This window comes from Alligator mississippiensis, chromosome 16 (genome assembly GCF_030867095.1).
Source record: "Alligator mississippiensis isolate rAllMis1 chromosome 16, rAllMis1, whole genome shotgun sequence".
In the NCBI taxonomy this organism is placed as follows: Eukaryota; Metazoa; Chordata; order Crocodylia; family Alligatoridae; genus Alligator; species Alligator mississippiensis.
The window spans coordinates 13,540,931-13,546,995 of NC_081839.1; the positions used below are offsets into that span (position 1 = coordinate 13,540,931).

The window sequence follows — 6,065 nt, forward strand, 5'->3', positions numbered from 1 at the left end:
TCTTGATAGTTGGCCACTTAGAGTCCAGACAAACAGGGAGAAAAGGGTGTTGATCATCATATCACAACTAGTAATTGCCTGGCTCCTATTCTTGCATTGTCTAGGGGTAAAACTTGTGCATCTCTGCAGACCCTATAATTGTAGGTCTGAGCGTTTGGATGGGCCTGAGCAGTTGGACAGGATACTTAGAGGTGTCACGAAACCTGTCTTGGGGTATCTGTATATCAGCTGGGCACATTTGCAGTAGCGTGTACAGGCGATGGTTTGTTTTTCAAACTCCAGACCTGCACTGAATGGTTCAGACATTTTGAACGCCCTACCCCTTAGGATGTTTGTTGGGAGAAGTGTTTGTCACATACAGGACATGTTTTCTGTATCTTTTACAAGTTTCTGTTGAGATGCGTATTTAGCCTTTTGTTCCCTGTAGCTGCTATGTCAATTGAAATGTGTATGTAGCTTTCTTTTTGGGGTTTTAAACTTCATTGCAGAACCAGAAGGAAGTTTTTGTTACTTCCCCGCTTGCCATCTGACACCTCCAGGGAAGGAGTCCTACCTGACCAAAACAGCAAAGAACTACTTGGCACAGCTCACAAAGACACTCTCACGGACCCAGAGGAACAGTCTTCCATCTCCAGCTCCCTCCGTGCAAAAATGAAGTTGATTTTCTACCTATAGGGACTCCTTACCATCTTGTACCACCTATACTTTTCCCAGAGCTTGACAAAGGGACTTTGATCCCGAAAGCTTGCAGAAAAGGACAATTTTCTTGTGATTCTCCAGTTGGTGTAATGAAAGATATCATTTTGGAAGGAAGAGCTCTAGTTTTTTGTCCGTCAATGTAGCTTTCTTGCCTTTACTGGCTTCTGAGACACGCGTACATGTGATGAGCGTGGCAGTTCTCTGTTGACCATTTCCTTGATTTGACATAATCTAGCACAGAGAATAAGACCAATTGGGGGTGCTCTATTTGGCATGGTCCCAGCTGCCACTTGCATTTTTGTGCAAGATGCATTGTTTTTTTAATTTGATCACAAAGGTTTTATGTGTAGGCCTTGCTGTATTCCCATCAACACTACAACAACCCTGGTGGGTGCCCTATAAGGAGCTCCACATTCAAGACACATGGAGAGGGAGCTTTAAGTCTATTGCTGTCTTTGGGGCAGCCAGTAGGACCCTTTCCCATCAAAATACTCATGCTCCTGCCTCCAGAAATCTTTTTGGAAGAGATTGAATGGCCTCAGCCAAAACGCTGGAGCAGCCCCCCAGAACAGACCTGGCAGCATCCTGCCTTCTCTGCGCTCCCTGCGATGCCCACCCCCGTCTCCCCAGCCCCTTCCCGGCTGAACAGCACATCGCCTGCACCCTAGCGCCTACAGCACTGCCCCCCGGACCAGTTTCCTCCTGTGTAACACGCAGGCACAGAGCAGGCAGCCACACTCCGGGCAGGGAAGGGATTTGTGTGACACCAATGACCTCTCGTGGCCTCTTCCGTGTGCAACGGGTGGGTCATCTTTCTCTGAAGATGGACTGGAGCGGACAGGGCAACACGGGCCTGGACAGGACCTCCTGGTTCATGCCCACACACTTGCCAGCACAGGCAATCCCACATATCAGCCCATGCTGAAATCTGTCAATCTGCTTCTTAAAATTAGTTGTTCCCTCCCACAGGGAACCTGCTCCAGAGCCTCCTGCTCTGATGGTTACAACCCTTCTTCTCAGCTTCAGCCTGTGTCTATGTGGGACTCCTATTTACTCACTTTTTCTGGAGCTGGCACTCTCCTTTTCTTCTGCATGGCTCTTGGCTCTCTTGGATGTAATCGCAGAGAGCAGTCATCTCCACTCTCGGTCTGCTTCTCACAAGGTAGGACAAGGCAGTTCCTTTACTCTCCTCTCGTACAGCGGGCTCCCCATTTCTCTGTTCATCTCAGGAAGGTCTGCAAAAGTCATCTGGAACACGCGGCCTTTGATGAGTTACCCGAGCAGCACGTGAGCAGCACAAGGAGGAGAGGGGTTATGGTGGGAATCCAGACTAGGTCGGCTTCCTGAGCCAAGGAAGTTTCTCGCTGGGACCCTCCCAGTCTCTCTCTGACTCCCGGACCAAGATCTGTTCCTTCATGCAAATCTGCTCCCTGCTCCCTGGCTGCTGCTGCCTCGACCTCCCCCACTTACTAGAAACATCACAAATGAGCCCATGTAGTTGCGAATGTAGCACGGTGATGTAGGTTATGTGAAACACCAGCTAGCCAGGTGGAATCACATTTACCCACAGTGTGTGTCTGCCTCTGCTATCTGCCTCTCTCTCGTGCCTTTGTAGAGACCCCCCAAACAAATCCCCAGATTTGGCCAAAGCCCACTGTCCCCCATGACAAACATCTCACAAAGGTGCATTTCCCTTATGAGCACCGGGGGGGTACTTCAACTTTTGTTTAGTTTAGAAACTATCTGAGAGTCCAGCACCCTGCAGTGCCATCATCCACTGATTTTCCTTCCCTCCGACTGAACCTGGAAGACAGAATTTGCTCGCCGAGTGTCAGGATGGAAGCCCACGTGACCCGAGATGACGCTCCACATCGCTATGTAGTCATTGCTCTGATTTCCCATCCTCATCAGGACGTCCATGGGGTCCAATGCTTTGTCTACAGAAAACTCTCACCCTGCAAAGAAGGGCACATGCACCCAAGGGGTCTCAAGAGAGAGTTGAAATGACACCTGATGGAGATTGGTCCTTTACCCGAGATGCCACCCTGAGCTTCTGAACGCTGGGTGAGCAGAGGGGCTCCCAAGCATACAGACCTCGGCAAGCAACAGAGGAGGGGATGAATGAGTCTCCACCACGTACAGCAGAGAACTGCTAAGGGGAAGCACTGACAAGTTGTTTTGCCCCTTGGCAAAGGATGCAATGACAGAGCAGGACAAGATGGGACCCAGGAGGCAGCACGAGGAGGACAGTAAAAGAGGAGAGGTCACTCGTTTCTTCCCAAACGAGAATTCCTTTCCCTTTTATGAACCCCTGAGCAAGGATGTGGGACGAAGGCTGGATACAAATGGGATTATGTGCAATTAGGGATGACACTCTGCATAGTCCTTAATCCGGAGCTGGGATTGCCCTTTCTCCTCAATGGGTGTGCGGGTTTAGCTCTTTGCTTAAAGAAAGGGATTCCCTCTGAAGGGGGCACCACACATCTGTTAAGGAATCAGAGGGGAGAAGGCTGCAACCACACATTTTGGAGATGTTTCCTGAATCTGTGCTGGGTTTGTGTATCACGCATTCCCATCCTTCGTTTGCTAATAGTGGGTGTGGAAAGGTGTCTCTGAACCTTTAGTCCTTTCTACAAAAAGAGAAGAGGAGGAATATATGTTGACAGTCAAGGGCAGAGAGCTGCTAGGCAGGGAAACAGTGAAAAGCTGCTGTGCCTGTCCAAGAGTACGAGGACAGAGCAGGACAAGGAAGGGCCTGTTAGACTGCGAGTAGCTACTCGAGGGGCTAGCAGAGCTTGCTGACATGCAAACCCTTCATGGAGCACAGATCCAAGCCACAAAGAGCCCCGTTGAGCCCAAGGGAGGTTTTTGTCTCAGGTCCTCATCTGACTGTGTCACGCTGACATACCCATAACTACCTCCAATCTTGTAACCTGCACCACACCGGGAAATGGCCTCATCTTCCCCAGGGACACTGGTGGTGGTTAAACAGCATATGGCGCTGGAGTTGGAAACGGTGAATCGGTCTGGGACTCCATTCCCTTTGATCCCCTCGCTGTGCCAGAGAAATTGTGGGGCCTGGCTCTGGTTTTGTTGGTCCCAGTGGACACAGTAGTGCCTGTGCTCACCGCTCAGTGTCCGAGAGAGACTGGCAGTGCTGCCCAGAGCCACGGACTTTGCGGGCGCTCGAGTCAGTGCAGATGTGAGAGGGAACCTGGAAGAATGACAGGAATTAATCCCTTATCCGCACTGAGCCTCTGGTTTTGTGGCAGACAGGGCAGGACCAAAAGGCAAGAAACTGGAAAAAACACCTGTGGGAAGAGAACCTGGGATTCATAAAGCCCAGGACGTGGCTGACCCTCCCCTTCGGGGTACCCGAGCAGCGTGTGAGCAGCACGAGGAGGAGTGGCGCCCAGGCCACGGTGGGAATCCAGACCAGCGTGGCTTCCCCAGGCAAACAGGTCTCTGGCTCGGACCCGCGGAGTCTCTCTGAACCCCCCAGAGCCGAGATCAGCCCCTTCACACAACTCTGCCCCTGCTCCCTGCCCACAGGGGCCAGCGGCTCCCAGCTGAGCTTGGCAGGAGGAGTGAGAGTATTCAAGAGGTCAGGAAGTGCAAGCACAGAGGAATTCAGATGTTACCAGGACAAGGGCTGCCTGGGGACCTGCCGGGGGAAGTCAGAGACCATCAGCCCCCTGCCGTGACAGCTCTAATGAATACGTGTGTGCCAGGCCCAGCCTGTATCGGAAATGCTTTCCCCCTGCAGGGGTGTGCTCTGCAGGGCCCGGGGGATGCTAATCCCTCCCTGGCCATTAGACGCCATTTATCACCTTGCACCTGTGGATCCCAGGCACCATCCTTGTCCCAGATGGCTCAACTGCAAGGGCCCAGATGGATCTCCTGGGCATAGGGATACAGAGAGACCTACTGCAACAGCACTGGTGCTTGGCCTGTCCTCGGCACAAGGGGGTCTTCCCGGCCAGTACTCGTCCCTTAAAGGACCTGGGAGGAGATTCACGTTTAAGGCATATTGGGTTGGGAGAGCTTTAACTCTATTGCTGTCTCTGGGGCAGCCAGCATGGCCCTTTCCCCTCATGATATTACCTCTCCAGAAATCATCTCGGGGCAAATCAAGTGGCCTTAGTGAAAACGCTGGAATAGACACCCCTAAAACAGACCTAGCAGCATCCTGCCTTCCCCATGCTCTCTCCTCTGTGTTATGACCACCCAGCCGAGCAATAGGGCTACGCAAAGCTTCGGGTGGTGATTCGATTCAGAGATTTGGCCCAATTCGATGGCCAAATCTCCAAATCCAAATCAAATCAGGGGACCAATTGAAAGGTCCGAATCAATACAAAGCTCTCTGAATCTTCAGAAAAGATTTGGAGAGCTTTGATGATTCGGGCAGTCCCCGGTGGCTGCAGCAGGGAGCTGCAGCTGACTCCGAACTGGTAAGTACTAGGGGCGGGGGACGGGGGGTGGGGGGGGGCTGGGGGAGGGGACCATGGGGGGACCCCTGCCAACCCCCACAACCTTCCAATTTCCCAGTACCACCCCGCCCCGCTCCCCCAGCCCCACCATGGCTGCCCCCCACATGGCTGCCTCCTCCACACACACACCCCACCTCCCCCCCCCGGCTCAGTACTTTAAAGAAAAGCCTCAGTGCTGACTGGGTGCTGCTGGGCAGGGGCGATCCCCGCTGCCCCCCCACTGCCCCATGCTGCTGCTCCTACACATGTGGGAGGAGGCACAGTGATGCGTGTGTGTGTGTGCATGTGTGTGCAAGCTGGCACAGGCAGTATCTGTGCGAGTGCATGTGTGGAAGCACAGGGGTGTGTGTATGTGTAAGTGCATATCATAGAAGGCACAGGGGTGCAAGTGTGCACACGTGAGAATAGGCATGGGTGTGAGCATGTGTGTCTACATGTGAGGAGGCACAGGTGCGCGTATTTATGTGTATGCGTGAGAGGCACAGGTATGCGTACGTGCATGTGTGCATGTGCGTGTGTGCCTGAGGAGGCAAAGGGGTATGTGTGTGCTTGTGTGGGGAGGCACAGGGCTGTACGCACATGTGCATGAGGAGGAAAAGGTGTGTGTGCATGCATGAGGAGGCATGGGAGAGGGCAGCAAGGCAGGGAGTCAGCTCCAGCCTGCATCCACACCCACCCTACGCACAAATCTGGAAGGCACATGCCCCCCATGTCCTCCCCAGGAGTGCATTCAGCAGCAGGGAACCAGTCCCCCTGCAGCCCCCCTGGTCCCGGGCTCCATCCTGCTCCGACTGGGGCCACACACAGCCCTGGCTGGGCAGCAGCCCCAGCCCTGCCCAGCTCCCTCCCTCTGTCACTATGGGGGCCACAATTTCT

At 53.3% G+C, this 6,065-nt stretch overlaps 1 long non-coding RNA gene across 1 annotated transcript; it reads right to left on the minus strand.

Annotated features, from left to right (window-relative positions):
* Positions 1-412: 412 nt before the first annotated feature.
* On the minus strand, positions 413-5,210 carry LOC132246495 (uncharacterized). Its single transcript, XR_009457814.1, has 2 exons — positions 1,758-5,210; positions 413-930 (listed from the first exon to the last, which is right to left on the minus strand). It is a non-coding gene; the product is annotated as an uncharacterized LOC132246495 (long non-coding RNA).
* Between the last annotated feature and the right edge of the window lie 855 nt (positions 5,211-6,065).